Genomic DNA, 18,268 nt, shown 5'->3' with positions numbered 1-18,268 from the left:
CACTGGGCAGCCTGCAGCGGAGCGCGCGAACTTAACCACTCGGCCACGGGGCCAGCCCCTTTCATCTATATTTTTAAAGTTTATGCCTTTGTGAAAATGAAGAAATGCTTTGTATTGAGAGTCATCCTGTTTTGATTATATCGTATGTAATAAATATATGCAGGTTTCTGGGAAGCCACAAGACAACTTTTGCTTTTTCTTTAGGTTGAGATGGGGAAAGGAAAGTCCACTTCAAGGGTGCAGACCCCAGTGGCATGGGCTCTGACACGCATCTTCCTGGTGTCACCCCTTCCCAGTGTGCAGCCCAGTGTTTTATGGGACTTTGGAGGCAATCACCTTCCACCCTGTAGGAACTAGACTGCCCCCCAGGACACTTTGAAAATTGCCCTTGGCTGTTCAGAACAAAAGCTTTATGCAGTTTTAAACATGTACAATCTTGATATGTCAATTATACCTCAATAAAGTTCTTCAAAAATCAAGTAAATGAAAGAGAAAAATCCACACATATGAATATTAAAAGTGAGTCCACCAGCATCTTGGGTGTAGCTTGTTTCTGTTGAGTACAATGCTGTTGTCAAGATGAAACAGCCATCAGTGAATTTCTGAGACGTCTCTGTGAATTCAGCGTGAGTTGGAATCAAGCAGGGCAGTAGTCCCTCTGTACTCACAGATGTAGTGCATTTACTCGCAGTTAAGACGGTTCTTGAGTCACCCCAGAGAACAGTGAGAAAGGGTGATGTGGAATTTCACTAGGGCATACTTTTGTGTCTGCTGCTGGGGGGCTTGAATGCAAGATTAAGTCCCGTGGCAGTGGTCCAGCCTGACCCCACACTCCTCCATCCCTTTCACGGTAGCTCCTTGCTCTGCTCACCACTGAGCAGGCAAAGATTCTCAAGAAATGACTTTTACTTTAAACCTGCTCAAGTACACTCTGGTTTCTTGGTCTGAAATGGCTATCAATTCAGGGGGAAAGATTCAAAGAAGGTTAGAAAGATTATCACCTTAAGAACCAGAACATATACAGAAAGGGTTCAGTTGAGAGGTCGTTTCGGGTAGAGCCAAGATGCTGCGCACTTTTTCATACCCGCCGGGGACGTTTTCCTGTTGTGTCAGCATGTGCTTACTGAGGACCTATTCTGTGCCAGGCCTTGTGCCAGTGGAGACTCATGGAACTGTAAGACACTCTGCCATCACACTGCCCGTGACTAATTTGAGGGTGGGGGATAGAAAAGCAACTTTTATTACTGTAAAGCAAAGAATAAACAGCAGTGTTAGCAGAAGGAAAAAGGAGAAATTAATTCTGAATGGTACAATGAAGGCTGAAAAGGAAGACTCAGTACTTAAATTGATCTGGAAATTCATTTTAGAAACTGAGCATAAATTCTGTGTTTTTTGTTTTTTGGGTTTTTTTTTTTTTTTGAGGAAGATTAGCCCTGAGCTAACATCTGCTGCCAATCCTCCTCTTTTTGCTGAGGAAGCCTGGCCCTGAGCTAACATCCATGCCCATCTTCCTCTACTTTATATGTGGGACGCCTACCACAGCATGGTTTTTGCCAAGTGGTGCCATGTCCACACCCGGGATCCAGGCCGGCGAACCCCGGGCCACCATAGCAGAACGTGAGCACTTAACTGCTGCGCCCCCCGGCCCACCCCCTGAGCAGAAATTCTACAGGCAGATAAGAAGAGATCAGGCAAATCTGGCTGAGCTAAGAGGATAAAAAGACACAGAAAAGGCTGCCACGTTCCTGGGAGAAGAAACAGTCCAGTGTGTCTGAGGACAGTTTGCCTGTAGGATGACGTAACAAATTCGAGATGCACTATTTGCTTGCAGTAAGTACTTGTGCATGTCATTTTGTCATTACCAAATCAAGCAGGTGAGCCAAATGGATCTGTGTTTCCCTCCAACTTACCTTTTAATGGCAAGATTATCTAAAGCTACTGTGTCGTAAGCTCTAAAACCCCATGAAAATGTTCCCTCGTTATTTGTCCTCCATTCCCCACTCATGCCTGCAAGGGGTTCATTTTGTATTTACTTTGGGAAAGAAGACCTAGAAGGTAGAACCATGTTCTTTAAAACTGATCTTACAAGAGAAATTGTCATTTTGATGCAGGAAAAATTCCTCCCTGTATCTATGAAATCAAAAGTCTTTGTGATGTATTTTTGTGGAGTTCTAAGGAAAGTCTAAAGGAACATTTCCAGCTCATTCTAGACTCAGTTAAGGATGGCATCTAGCTGGATCAGGCACTTATAGGAGCAGTTGCTTGACTCACAAGTCCTCAGTGGCCATCGGTGTTCCCCCACCCTGGCCCCAGTGCACTGTCAAGGCTTTTTGAGTCAGCGGGAGAGATATTTGATCCAAGCAAGGTCCACTACGTTCTACCCTCTTGGAGTCTCAAGATTGGAATGGAGACGTCCAGGCTAAGAAGGTGGCTGGAGCTGAGTCACAGTGATGGACAGACCCTGGAGAAAGCACCCATGAGGTCCTGCTGCCGAGGCCTCCTGAGCCTCCTGGCTCCCTGACCTTCTTTCATGTTGTCCAACGCTTACTGTCAGTTAGGCTCCTGTTGTTGTAACAGATTATCCAACTCATTGGACTAAAACAACATGAATTCAATATCTTCCCCTCGTGGAGGCCAGAAGCCTGAAATGGATCTTACTGGGCTAAAATCGAGTTGTTGGCAGGACTTCATTTAACAGAACCTTCCACATCAACTCCCAACACAGATGGAATCCTATAGAGCCCATCCATAAGGTCTTCTGCTAACACACCACCTCTAGAAAGCCACTCAGATCCAGGCACACAACTTCCCCTACTTACTCCACGCCGGTCTCTCACTGGCAGAGGCAATTATTCAGTCAACTTTTGTCATGCAATGTAAGATTCAGGCCCATGTACCATTGGTTTGGGGGTGCCTGAAGAAATGAAGGTGGAGATATTGGAGAAAACAGATCAATGGACATACATCCTTAATTATTTTATTAAGTCAACAAATATTTAGTAAGGGTGTACCATATGACAGGTGCTCTTGTGAGTGCAATAAAGATGGAGACAGGTCATTCTCTTCTCCAGAGAAATCACCTCCAGACACCTGCAATGGGACCTTGGGCTAAATTTCTCTACAGTGAGAATGAGCAAGAATAAACTTGCAGAGAACTAATGAGGAAGAGATAATTGAGTATTGACAAGTTCTCTTCCTTCCCTGCTATTATGGGCTGAACTGTGTTCCCCAAAATTCACATGCTGAAGCCGTAACCCCCCAGTTCCTCAACACGTGACTGCATCTGGAGAGAGGGCTTTAAAAGAGGGGAGTAAGTCAAAACGAGGCTGCCAGGGTGGGCCCTAATCCAAACTGACGGGGCTCCTTACAGGACGAGGAGAGTAGGGCAGAGTGAGAGACACCAGGGGTGTGCACGCACAGAGGGAGGGCCAGGGACATGTGTGCACAGAGGGAGGCCAAGTGAATAAGAAGCCAGAGGGCTGCCATCTGGGAGCCAAGGAGAGAGGCCTCAGAGGACACCAAACTTGCTGACACCGAGACCTTGGGCCTCCAGCCTCCAGAGCTGTGGGAAAATACACTATTATTGTTTAAGCCCCCAGTCAACTATAGCCATGACACTTGCCAGGAGCTCTTCACCCCCAACATACATACATACACACATTGCAAAGTATTTGAAAATAACATTTTCCAAGAGAGTTGCAGTTTTAGACAGCTTTGTCAGAAAGGTACTGTTGTTATTTAATGAAAATCAACCACCTATGTTGTATTATTCCATATTATTTTCACTGTTCATTAGACTTATAACTAAAAAGTTTGCAAATCCTTAAACTCAGGGGAAATGTCATTGTTCCTTCCCTGAGTGCTTGATTAATGAAAGCAGCACGTCTGCTGACAGCATCAGGCCCCAGGCCTGGGCCGGATAACCCCGCAGCTTCTATATGGACTTTCTTTAGGAGAGAGCTATAGGAGTCCCCAAATCCAAATACCATCGAGATTGCCTCCAGACTGTCTTCTGTGAAAGAACTCGGTACTCACGCCAGCGAAGTTTAAAGGAACCACGTATGGATTGTGGTAATTTGGGATAAATGTGGATGTTTCTCATTCGTTACCATTGGTCAGCGCTGCATGGGGGGATGTGTCAAGTGCAATAACATGACAAAGCCAAGATGGCTCTCTTGTGTCTCTGACCCTGGCCCTGTGCTTGGACTTTATGTGCATTCTCTCATCTGACACTGCCGGTGCCAGGGCCGGGGCATCCCGTGATCGCCTGGTCTGTACAGATGATGGAAATGAGGTGCGGAGAGGCGAAGTCCATCCAGGCGGTGCCTGTGTCTCCAGCTTCCCTGTACAGCACCCCATCAAGATTGGAGCTTCCTCAGTAATCAGTTACTCCTTACAGCAAGTCGTGTGCATAGGAAATTATTTTTGTTGGGGTCAGGAGCCCAGAGGAAGAAAACATCACTTTTTGTGAAACCTTGTCCATGATTAGATTTACCTTACTTTGCTTAAGAAAAGCCACCCGATTCTTTGTCTGGGGACACCGTGAGATCTCTATCCATTATTCTCCAGAAGACATTTTCCCGACTCAATCAAAGAGCATCCCAGGAGGAGAAAAATAACACCGCTTTGCTGACACCGTGTGCAGGTTAAAGATTCCACATTTAACAAAAATAAATCACCATTTTTCCCTCCCCAGCTTATAAAATAGGTCAGGAAACGAGGTAGAGGAGTTCAGAAGCCCCACACGTCTCTGTGCCTTGAATCTCAAGGCTGTGAAATGTGAGTGTGCCCGACACAGCCGCAGGAGGCTGCGGGCTGGAAGAAAATTACTGCCTCCTGCCTCCCCGGCTCACTTTGCGGTGGACAGATGACCTTTTATATAAAACTCCCAAAGTAGCATATCAATTTCTACTAACATTCTCTAACAGAAGAAACACTCTGGAAACTCTGGGCAGAAAAATGCAGTTACTGTGTTCAGAGTTCCTTATTTGCCATCTGACAGCAGAAGGTAAGAAAATGGGGTGTGACATGGAAATTGGCTTTGCTCCGTCCTTGCTATCGATGCTGCTGGCCTGTGAGCCTTCAGCCTCAGAGAACTCTATTCAGGAAACTTTTCCAAATGTCTCGATTTCCAGAACAAAAAAAGAATGAGCTCAGATATTGAGAGTAACAGGAAGAAAAGCCAAAAGCCATAAATGATATTTGATTTTCCAATGACCAGACAGTGGGACTCAGTTTCTTAGCTAGAGTAGGGGTTTTATAAAGCCATGACCAGCTACAACAATTGGGATCAAATCAGTTGCTGGTTGAGGCAGTGAATCCAGATGTTTCTGAATTTTGGCATACATCTTCATGAATTCTTTCAGAGGCTCTTATTCAATGCTCCAGAAGCTACGTACTTTCCTTTTACCTGGCAACCAGAAAATGATAGTTCTTAGTTTTTAAATGATTTATCACTACCCTGGTAAGTCAATAATCTAACCACTAGTATATCTTAGGCAAATTGTGTCAGATTATTTATACATAACAATAATAAAATAGAGGTATAACTAATATGGCTTGAAGACAACATTTTTTCTTTCAAATAGATCACAGAGGTAAGGACACTTGCCTAAAAGCAAAAAGACAAAAAAACAAAAACTGGACATTTCAAGCCAAAAAGGGTTTTTTTTTTAATTACTACCAACAATACATTTTAGTTTTGGCCTCAGATCGATAGTCTCAAATACTTCCTTAAAAAAAATAATAAGCTTCATGCACTTTTTTAACGAATACAAAAGAAGGATATAGTCACTGTAGAAAATCTAGAAAATAAAGATAACTTGCAATATCAATCATACACCCACCAAGAACAACCATTTAAATTAATTTTTTATATTTTTATAAATACGTACATTTCTTTATCTTACTGTATGTGTAAAATTTTAGCCTGTTGTTTCACTTAATAAATCGTGAATATGTCCAATATATTAAGTATTTTTTCTACAGCCTCTGCTTTACTGTCTTCCATCATAAATAGATCATATTTGATGTGTCTAGTCTCCTAGTGTTGGAACTCGTGTCTAGCTCCTATTTTCACAGTTGTATACATTTCTTTGATAATTACACCATTCACAATATGTTTGAACATGTGTCCAATTATACCCTAGGATAATTTCTAGAAGAGGAATTCCTGGGTTTTGCTCACGTTTGCATAAGCTTGTCCCTCGGAAAGGACTGATAAGAGCCTTTCTCCACATCCGCTCATACTACCCTGCACAGAAGTCGTCCTCATGCAATTGCTCCCTTAGTTTGTAGATTAACAATGCCTGGAGAACCACAGGGTTCTTGCAGCAAACTAGACCAAGTTAACGTCTCCATGCAGAGTGGAAACATTTTCCGTGTAGCCAATTTCCAAGGATGCTGTCCCAGGCTGTGCTTCTCGTCTAACTCTGAGCATCTTATTCTGTTGGCTGTGAATTTCTTTTTAGGATGACACCTGCATTTGTTATTTTTTTCAATTTTGCATGTTTGTTTTTATTAACATATTACATTATAACTCGTTTTTGCTTTGGGACATACTAATATTTATTTAGAGGGAATTGTTTGCTTTTTAGGATGCTGTCTTTTCAATCAATAAAGAAGAAATGTAGGAAACAAAGAGTGTCCTCTCCAGATTAGTTAAAGATATTGTCTATAACTGGAGATGTTCACGGCTGACATCTCTGTTAATTCATGGTTAATGTTTTTTAAGGATGCTTAAAACAATTTCTTTGACTGGAGTCCACATTAATTTACCCATTTATTATCCATTCAACAAATATCATCAATGCCTTTTGTGGTCAAAACAGAGACCTGAGCCGTGAGAGAGTGGTAGTGATCAATCAGAGAAACCCAATTCCTGCCCTCAGGAACCTGGGAAATCAGTGGGAATAAGAGACCATCGAATGAATGCAAATACGCTACACAGGAGAATTGGAGCGTGCTCGCGCCCACAACAAAGTGTGTGCCAGATGCCTGCCTTACAAAAGGGGAGTTTTACTTGAAAAACCCAGTCTATTTCTTCCATAACCAATATTTTAACTTGATGGTTTAAGAATGAATTTAAATATTTTGTTTTACAGAATTTATTTGCATTGATAGTCCTTTTAATTCTAGGTATCATAAATATATAGAAGGACTACGAAAATTAAAGAATTTCAAAGAGTGGATAAAAGATGCAATTTTCATCTTTCTAGAATGGTGCCTTGTAACATGCTAAGCACAATTAACGATCATAATAACAAGAAAACTGAAAGAGAAAAAAGTAGAGGTGTGTGTGTGAATGTGTGTGTTCTGCAGCAAGATGTTATTTTCTTTTATTTTTTTACAGATAAAATGTATGCAGGAGCCTCCTCTGGAGGAAGTGATAGGGAACGGTTTGCTCTCCTACATGCAAACACAACTAAAGTCATCAGACAAATACATGAAACAGTTCAAAATACATCAGATTCCAGGCAACAAAGGATAGTGATTTTTGAGACGAGGGAAACTAATGAGGTGAACCCTGAAATCACACCTGTGTGCTACCTTGAGAGAGTTTCCAGGCCACAGGCTGTGGGGCAGCTGGAGTCTCCTGGAGAGACCATAGAATGGCCTGAGTTGAGGAGGCAGGACTGAGGCTCTAGAGAAGCAGAGAGAACACTGATGCACAAGGAAATCTCTGGAGATCTTTCGGGAGGCACCTTCAGGTGTTCAGCAGAAAGACGATCAGCCCATGTGTGGAGAAACTGATGAAGCAAGGAAAACCCAAAAACACGTAAAAGCATCAGAGGGAGGAGCACCATGATACTGCACAAAAGCCTGGGACCGTCTCTGCCCCAGCCGATAAACAGAAAAACTTTGTAATTCAAGGAGTAATAGGGCAGGATGCTCAAAAAGGTTTTCATTTGCCCTTGGGAAACAATTAATGCTCCTCTGATTCTGCCTAATAAATCCTAAAAGCCTGTTTCCAAATACCTTAACTGTCTCCCACAATGAAGCCCAAGAATGTCTATAGAAACAGAAAAGGTGAATCGAGCCCCCACCAAGATACGTTTCACAACAGCTTGCATCCAATCAAAAATCACGAGTGCATGCAAAGAAGCAGGAACACATGACATATAACGAGAAGAAACATCAATTAACCAAAACCGAACTAAAACTGGCAGAGATGTCAGGATTAGAAAAGGACATTAAAACAGCTATTCAACGTGCTCAAAAAGCTGGGAGAAAGGGTGAAAATGTTACATGGAAACAGGAAAAGTATAAAAAGCACTCAAGCTGAAATTGAATGGATGGTAGCTATGCTGTGTGAGATGAAAAAATATGCCGGGGAAGGTGAATGACAGAGTAGACAAGGCAGAAGAAATTAGAGAACTTGGTGAAAAAGTAATAGAAACTATCCAAACTGAACTAAGAGAGAAAATAAACAGAAACAAGAGACTTATTATGCTGTAGGAGACACAGCCTAATAAAAGTTTAATTGGAGTTCCCCAAATAGGAGAATAGGACGAAAAATCTTTGCATAAGTAATTTAATGAAACTATAAATCCACAGATCCAAGACGCTCAACAAAACCTAAGCACAAGAAATGTAAAGAAAACTACACAAAGGAATGTCATAATCAAATTGCCCAAAACTTAGTGACAAAGAAAAATGTCTTAAAAGCAGCCAGAGTAAAAAGAAACGTTACATAGAGAGAAAGAACTCTAAGAATTACAATGTATTTTTTCTGTTAAAAAAGAATGCAAAGGAGAAGACAGTAGGGTATCATTTTCAAATGACAGAAAGATAAAAAGGTCAAACTAGAATTCTGTATCCAGAAATATATACTTTTCTAACTGAAGAGGAAACAGGGAGATTTTCAGACATACAAAAGCTGAAAGAATTCATTACTGGAAGATTTCTCTGCACGAAATGATAAAGGAAATCTGTTTGACAGGAGAAAAATTGATACTGGAGGAAAGTACGGACCTAAATAAAGAAATAAAGAGAAGTCAAAATGGTAACTACATTGGTATATATACGTTTTATCTTATTATTTAAATCACCTTAAAAGAATATGAACCAGAATTAATTCATGCAACAGATACTTGTTAAGCAACAATTAGGTTTCAGGCATTCAAGGTGGATTTTGGGAATACTGCATGGAATAGGGCTGGCGTGAAAAAAAATGACCTGAGGGAGCAATGTAAAAACTGTTTCCTAGAATATAGAATAATATGCAATTCATGGTCTTCACAGCGAGTCGTTTTATTAGAAATACAAATGGAAACAAAGAAGCCAGCGTTGAGTCAATAACAAGTACTAGTTTACAGTAGCTGCGTGCCACAGCAAGCTCAATGCTCCAGGGACTTCCAAGTCCTCTGAGAGATAGGAATTAATGTGTATCGACGGAGTTAGCCAGGGCTTTGAAATAGTTCTTGGTTTGGAGAAAGGCTGTGTCTAGACTAATTTCTCTTTGCATATGTTAAAGATCTCCAATCACTGAAAATTACAGAGTTATTTTGATTTACTTGCAAAAGTTCTACTTAGGTGTTGGTATAACTTTTATACTGTTCGATAAATATATTCTGGATCAATTATTCCTTTTCCAGCCTGTCTTGTAAGACCCCGGAGAGCAGACAAGATATCTTTACTTGTCTTAAAATCCCCACATCCAGCTGTCAAAGTGAACACATATAGAAAGTCTGATAGGAGCGTGTTCAAGAAGAAGCCGTCATATTCAGAGGGTGAGGCATGGGCTGTGGGATCAGATGAGTCCATGTGTTATTTACTTCTCTGCTACTTAGCAGCTTTACGTCTGTATTAGTCTCCTACAGCTGTTGTAACAACATGTCACAAACTAGGTAACTTTACACAACAGAAATTTGTTATTTCATAGTTCTAGAGACTAGAAGTCTGAAACCAAGGTGTTGGCAGGACAGTGCTCCCTGCAAAGACTCTTGGGAGGATCCTGTCTTGCCTCTTAGGCTTCTGGTAGCCCCAGGAGTTCCTTGGCTTGTGGCAGCATCACTGCCATCTCTGCCTCCATCATCACGTGGCCGTCTTCTCCCCACCGATCTTCACATCATCTTCCGTCTACGCATCTATGATCCAGTGTCCAAATGCCCTCTTCTTATAGGGACTTCAGTCATGCTAGATTAAGGCCCGCCCTGATCACCTCATCTGAGCTTGATTGCATCTGCAGAGACTGTTTCCAGAGGTTATATTCACATGTGCTAAGGGTTAGGACTTCAGCATATCTTTTGGGGGACACAGTCCAACCTGTAAAAATGACTTTGAGCAAGATCCTGATTTCTCTAGGCCTCAGACCCCACAAGTGTGAAATAGAAGCAATGATATCATCAATCGCTGGGTTATTCTAAGAAGGAAATGAGATCGGGACGTAAAGTGCATCGTGCGGAAGTGGTGGTCCCTCGCAGCGGAAGGAGTTGGACGATACGAGAAAGTCTTTTTCTTTATTCAAGTCTTTAAGGAGGAAGAAGCTGTGGTTGGGGGCAGCGCAAGGGAGCAGGAGGGAAGGGGGATGAGGTAGAAAAACCATTTCACTTTTTTAACTCTCTACTGAAAATCTATGATGAAACAAGGAATTTTAAAATTGGGAAACTCTTCATCTGACTTGGGGAATCTGAGCATTTCAGACCTTTGGAGAAATTGAAGTGCTACTTAATTAGAACAGAATCTAACAGAACATCATATGAGAATTGTCTAAATGTAGATCAAATAATTCTTTAATACTAACTGATCCTACAAAGCCTATACAAAGAAACTCTTATCTATCTATTGAGTCACAATAATAAGCAGGTGCAACTAAATCTATGTTAATAAGCCTAAATGGACTTTTTTCTATGTCAGATTCTAAATTCTTACCTTTTTGTTCAGATATACCCTCAGGCCCCTGGTAATTTGATTTTTGCTCAGGGAGAAATCACCCGTGTAAGCCTCTTGCACACCACGGGGCAGCACTTCCTTCTCCTTTGGAATCTTCCCGGAGTTCCCCTAATCCAAGGCTCCAAGGCAATCACATTGCCACATCCTCTCAATTTAGAAATTCTCATGGCTCCCAGTGGATATTTCCCCAGCATGAATTTAGAAGATGGCTTAGCTACTAGATGCTTTGTTCTAAATATCCATTTCCAGGTGCAAATTTGCCAGCACTCTGCAGATGCACACTGCATGAGTGAGAACAAGTGAAACTCACGAACAATGCCAGACTCTGTAACGCTCATATGTTCAGTCCCAAGCCGACCATTTGTGCACCTGTTAGAATCACACATTCTTCTGCTAGTAGCTTTCAAACGCTTTAGCAGGTGACTGCCACACCTAGAAGAGGGCATGCAGGAAAATATTAACAAGGGACTATAATGTGAGATGCCAGGACCATTTAAATAGCATGTTATGAATATCACATTCAGGCTTCACTCTCTGAAAGACACCATCCAAGAGGCTCATGTTCAAAGGGAAATAATTCTCTGTAAACTCTGCATAATTTGATGAAACATGAATATCCCATAAGGACAAGTTCTGAGAGGAAATTGATGCAGATTGCTGGCGTGGGGCAAGGCAGTCCTAAAAGTTGTGCCTGCTGTTGAATTTCCAGGAAGTCTAGAGAGATGTTGGAATCTTTGGGACTTCGTTGCACAGCTCTTTTAATAATGGGCATCTCTCCAGAGGCTGGCCCAGGGGTGTAGCGGTTAAGTTCACGCAATACACTTCGGTGGCCGGGGGTTCGCAGGTTCAGATCCCGAGAGCAGATCAACGCACCATTCACCAAGTCATGCTGTGGTAGCATCCCATATACAAGATAGAGGAAAATGGGCACCAATGTCAGCTCAGGGCTAATCTTCCTCAGCAAAAAAGAAATAATGGACATCTCTCTGTCTCTTTTCCATGCTGAGATATCTCTTGGGATTAGATTATTACCAAAACATCCCTCCTGAGCATTGTCTATCTTGTTTCCAGAGTCTCTTGCAGCTCACATGGCTGAGTCTGTGACAGATAACGCAGCACATGTGTGACTTCCACTGCACCACTACACTAATTTGAGTTTCTCTGAATGTCCGTTTCAGAGAAAGTCCCTGATTTGGACAATGAAAGGCAAACAGAAACCAGACATTTTTTCCTGGGCCACGTTAATCTATCTTTTCTCATGAGATTTTGTTGTGAGTCTAGTCACTGAGTACAGACTCACAATGCCAGAATTTAGCTTCTGAGTGTTCCTTTCATGTAAGAGAATAATTTGCCTGTCAGCCATGCGGATGGCTTGGAGATTGAAATGCATCCTGCAGTCTCTCTATCTGGAGACCTGGTCTTCAATCCCACAGCACTGATTAGTGTATCTGTCTTAGTGGGACTTTAGTGATTAAAACGCACATCCATCACAGCTGTTGCCTGCTCTCAACAGCCTGAGGAGGGGAGTGGAAGGCAGAGATTAAAAAGACGCACATGTCTTAACTTGAATCTAGGCCACATTTCTAACCTGTCTTTCAAGGCTTTCAATACACCAACCTGCTCACTAATATTTATCCTGCAATCCATTCTCTACGGAGCAGCTGGAGTGATCTATTGAAAACAGAAGTCAGGGATCGTGTCTTCCTGCTTAAAACCCTGCAGAGATTTCCCATTTTTGCTCACAATAAAATTCAAACACCACCCCACAACCTACCGGGCCTCCTGGTGCAACCCTGCTCTTGCTCTTTCATCCCAACCAGCATCTTCCTCTTCACCCCCCTCCCACAGCCTCCCACCACACTGGCGTTTCCGTATGCGTCAACCACACCGAGTCACTTCAGATAAGCTGTCAGAATAAAACCCTCCACGAGGACAACTCAGCTCCCCTGTTAGCATAAAAGCCCTTTGGGAGCAGGCACAGGACTTTATGTATTTCTGTTTCTTCTACCATGTTTTCTCCAGTTTCACAATGGGTCATATCTCACACGGGTGGATGGTGTGTAAATTCAGAACACAAGTGGAAAACCTCCTGTACAAAATGGTCTTTGAAAATCTCTGAAAATGCCCCTAAAGTATACGGTACACAGGTTTTGTTGTATACAAAAGATTGTTCTCCATAGTAACGATGTCCCATAAAGGATGAAAGCTACTAAGACATGACAAAGAAAGAAATGAAACAAAAGACTACAAGCAGGCATTTGAGCATTCAGACCATTCTTCTTTTAAGATAACTATCAAATCCTGAGTTGTCAATGAGAGAGACTGGAGAATCCCCTAGCATGCCAGCCTCCCTTAAGATTTGCTCCTCTCCATCTCGATACTCAGACAGACCCTATCCCCTTAGCATGTGTTAATAGATTTCCTTGTGGGGAGGATTAAATGAGATCACAGGGTAAGACCTCATCAGGAGATTAAGTATTAATGCCAGCAAATAAGTGCCTTGATGTTGCATTACTGTCTATAGAAGATGCTCAACTGTGTGAAACAGGAAACATTGACCAAAACATATGATTTCCGAAATAAGGTGATAGACTAGAATATGGATTTTTAAAAAGGAATATCTGAAAACTTGTTCAATAATTCTTAAAACCTCTCAACCACTTCAAGAACATAAGGAGACAGGAGAGGAGGAGATGGGGAGGGTGGGAGTGTGAAGGAGTTCTGGGCTGGCCAAGGAAAAGCAGCATGGCGGGCTTTACTTGAGTGACATCTTGACAGGTTGCCTTCTGGGGAGTCCCTCAGCGGGAGACAGTCTAGAGGCTACTTCTGCCCTGTGGAGCTCTTTGACTCAGAGATCCTCGTCTCACCTAGAAACATAAGCTCCTTCTCCTAGGAAGCCACTTGCCCTTCTCCCCTTCTGGGTGGGGGTGGGCATGGGGAAGGGGAGAGGAGAAAAACAGAGTGACTGTCTCCATAGATGCTGAAAACAATATTGACATAATTCAACACACATTCCTCATATAAAATGTTGAGAAGATAAAAATAGTGGATATAGACCTCAATACTGAAGGCAATAATTTACATAATGGAGGAACCCTAGAAGGATTCCCACTGAGATCATGAACAAGGCAAGAATGTTCTCCATTTCCCCTATTGTTTAACAAAGTTCTTGAGATGCTAGCCAAGGCAATTAGACTAAAGAAACCAATTAAGGTCATAAAAATTGCGAAGAAAAAATAAAACTATCTTTATTTGCAGAGGACCTAATCACATACCTACAGAGCCAATAATAAAACTAACTCAAACTCTAAAAGAATCCAGCAAGGTAGCAATACGTAAAATTAACATACAAAACTCAATAGTGTTTATATAAACGTAGAACTAGCTAGAAGATAAAATGAATCCATGAACTCATTTGTGAGAGCAGCAAGGTAGATAAATACTTAGGGATAAAGGTAAGCAGAAAAGTTGAAAGCCAATATACGGCAAACTGTAAAACACTCCTCAAGACAAAAGGAGACCTGAACAGATACATTCTCTCTCGGAGCTCTCAACATCATCAAATCTTTAATTCTCCCTGTCTTAATGTCTCCCTTTAATGGGAGTCCAATAAAAATTTCAATGAAGTTTTCTTAGAGCAACACAAACTGACATTAAATTTTTTATAGAAAATAAACCCCCAAGAATGGCCAAGAAAACACTGAAAAGTTAGTCTGAGAGGAAATTAGTCATGCTAGTTATTTAAAAAAATAAAGGAACAGTGAGGTACTGGGACACGGACAGCCAGGTGTGTTCTGGAAGTCCAGAGTGGACCAAACTGCATGCAATTGTCTGGTACGTGGTTAATGTGGTATTTCAAAACATGGCGGTCGGCGGGGGGGTGGGGGGGGGCGGGGGTTGTCGAGAAGTAGCCTTTATAACAAATGGTGTTGGGATAAGTGAAGTCTTCTCATGAAAGAGATATACCTAGATCCACTCCTCATATCATACACAGGAAAAACTTCCAAATGGATCAGAACTCAGAACCAAATGTAAAACATGAATAAAGAAAAAAGAAAAGAATGGGATAAAAAAAGGGAAAAAAATGAAATTACAAGTGGATTCTTATATATTCTGAGGCTAGAGAAAAACCTTTCCAAATGTGAATGAGGCCATGGGGGACCTACCCAGAGAGCAGCCCTGGGCCTAAGACCAGCTCCTGCCCTAGGACTCGCCAGATGAAACCGCTGCGCACTCAGACCCTGAAGACTCACACGCTGGCTTTCAAGGAGGGAAATTATTCTTTAAATGCCTAGTGAGGCAAACAACATTCTCAGGCTTACTTTTAGGTAAGCAAGAATTAGTGTGAACGGCAGCCGCGGCAGCCCCTGGCAGGAAAACGCAAGGCATTTCTGCTCCCGTGACTCGGGTAGGGAAGGGATCTGCCTGGAATGGTGAATTAGTCACCACGTGTTAATCCAGAGAACCAGGGCAAAGCCATTTGCTGCAGCCTGGGCATTTTCTGGATCCATTTTTCTGATTAAAATTGAGTCTATCCTTATGATTTTTAAAAAGGCAATAGAGTAATAGGAAAAACCCCACAATGTTTCCCCTATGAGTAAACTTATCCTTCATCTTTAAACACTATTTTTTTTTGTCTAAAGTTTAACATATGATCTCAGTCATTTAAAAACAGAGGCAATTAAAAGCAGCTTCCTTTTCTCAGCCCAGAGACAGATGAGAATACAAGAGCAAGTAAAATATGGAAAGAGAAAACATAGCTTTGTTTTGCCTTGTTTTCCTTCTGCGGCAAAACCTCAATCTCTAGGTCCATTGAGTCTAGATTTGCAAAGCCCACCAGGGAGGGCCAGTCTCGGGGTATAGCTAGCCTGGGACGTCAGGCTAGGGAACACCAGGTCTGCACAGCCCAGCCCCGCTCCAGCCAGGGTCCAGAGAGTTCAAGGATGGAATTATGGGCAGGTGGCAAGCGTACACGCTCCTCTTTTCAGGGATCAGGTGAAGTCCTTGGACTTCAATCACCAAATTTTTTTCTTTTTTAAAATTATTTCATTTTTATTTTTGTCTTTATCTCCTGGACCTTCTGATAAGACCAGACTCATTAAATGTTTTATGATCAAGAAATAGGCATTTTTTTAATCTCAATAAGAAGATCTTACTTCAAGTGATTCTCTCTGTTGAATGGAAGAGAGAGAAAGACTTATCTAATGAGTGATCTTATGTATGCGTTTTCTCTCCAGTTACTTGAATTTTGGAACCTATTAAAGTTGTAGTGTCTTCACACTGTCCTTTCCTGAAATGTTGATGCTATCTTTGAACACAGTATCGTTAAATCATCCTTTCATTACAAGAAAGAAATGGCCCTAGAGTCTCGATTTCTCTTGACTCTTTCCTGTTAGAACTCTGCTCCGAAGCTCCTGACCACATTTTACAGGCCACGGTCGCTGCCATGAGTATTGATGCGTTTCCCAAATATCCACGGGCTGCTGGAATCCTAATCTCTGGGGCTCAGAAATTCCAGAAAGTGCTGATCTTTCTCTGCAGCGCTACAGCAATTACTTGCCCATCCAGTCTTCCATCCTAGTAAGTCGACAGTTGACTTAAAAAGGAACAAAAATGTAGGCCTTGGCACCAGTTGCTGGGCAGCGCTGCATTTAATGAGCAGAGCTATGTGCGGCCCTGCAAGTAAGGAAGTGATGGGGTGGGAAGGAGCGTAATTCTTTGTTAGCTGGTGGCCTATTTCCCATCAGTTTGAACTTTCTACAGATACAAGCGACATAAATCCCAACTCAATCCAGTTTAACTGAAAAAAAAATTGGCTAGAGGGCTTTTGTCGACTCATGAGTGAGAAGAAGAGGGGCTGCGCTGGCTGGCTTCCGGCTTGCCTAAAACTTGGGGCTTAAAACAGGGCATCAGAACTTGGTTTTTCTCCATCTCTGCATTCCATCTTTTGCTGGGGTGGGTTCATCTATGGGGCTGTAGGATGTGACTCCATAGTTTCAGGCCACATCATCCGTTTTAGCATTTTAAGCAGAAAATAAATTTTCTCTCTCTAGTGGCTCCAGAACGAATACCTGGATTCACTCTGATTAGACCAATCTGGACTATTTCAGGAAGAGTTTCCATGCCTGGGACAAGCATCTGTTTAGCCATGTCTGGGTTTCATGGTCCATCTCTGAATCGAGGTGTAGAGAGCTTCTGAATCACACGGACTAAGAATAGGGGAGAAGTGTACCCAAGTGGAAATTGGGCTCTGTACCACAAAAAAGGCGGGGTGGAGCACGGATACTCAGTAACTAAGACCCAAGAAATGTCCACCAGAGCATCTGAGTGTAGAGCAATGAGTTTCAGGTATGTTATCCTGAGATGACAGTTTGTGTAGAGGATAATTCATTGCTGATTGTAAGTAAAGAGTAGAAGATTACAAGTATTCTTAAGATACAGCATCAATAAGCATATTGATTATGATTTGCTCCATCAAATAATCTTACAAAGATTGATATTAATTTCTCTCACACAGACAAGTCCAGAGGAAAGCAGTGCAGGGTTTCATTGATTCATGTGACTGTTGACTGCCCTGTATTTTACGTGCTGCGCCCTTCCTGATTCATCTTTCCGTATCAAGGTTCAATATGGTGACCAGAACTTCTGCCATCACATGTGTGATCCAGGCCAATAGGAGAGGGAAGGAGAAAATGGAGTGGAGGCCATGAGCAAACATCACATACCTCTTAGGAAAGGTGACTCCTCCTGAGTTTACCCTAGTGAGGTGGCTCCAGGTCCCTAGATGGTTTCAGGATGGGAGCCGACCACCGCAGAAAGATGAAACATGATTAGGAGGTTGGGACAGGGAGCCAGGGGCTATCAGCTGACCCCTAGGGAGGGGAGGGGCTGCAGATTGAGTTCAGGCACGTGGCCAGTGATCCAATCCATCACACCTATGCAAGAAACCCCAAGAGGAACCCCAGACAGCTCATTTGTTGCTTGTGCCTCTGCAAATCATAAGCAAAACTGGAACTATTTCCCAAGGTTGATAAGAGGCAACCACTGACCACTTCCCTCTCATTTAAGAAAATCCTAGTATTATAACCAATCACTGTGAAGAACAAACTGTCGCTGCTGTGTCACTGTCGAGCCTCTTTATGACCATGTGCCCTGGAGCCTCATGCCAAGTTTTGGTTTGAGCGCTCCCAGTTGGCAGACTGTCTTCCGGCATGCACCCAATGAACTTTTATTAACGACTGCTTCGGGGAGTCATTGGTTTTACGTCTGTTAAATCTGCATTTTTGACAGTGGTTAGCATCAGAGAGGTATTTCAGTAATTGCTCTACCGTCTAGAACTTATCTAATCTGCACCTCGTAGTCTCTTTACGGTGAC

Source organism: Equus quagga, chromosome 15, assembly GCF_021613505.1.
Source record: "Equus quagga isolate Etosha38 chromosome 15, UCLA_HA_Equagga_1.0, whole genome shotgun sequence".
In the NCBI taxonomy this organism is placed as follows: domain Eukaryota; kingdom Metazoa; phylum Chordata; class Mammalia; order Perissodactyla; family Equidae; genus Equus; species Equus quagga.
Note: the sequence above shows the minus strand (reverse complement) of the source record.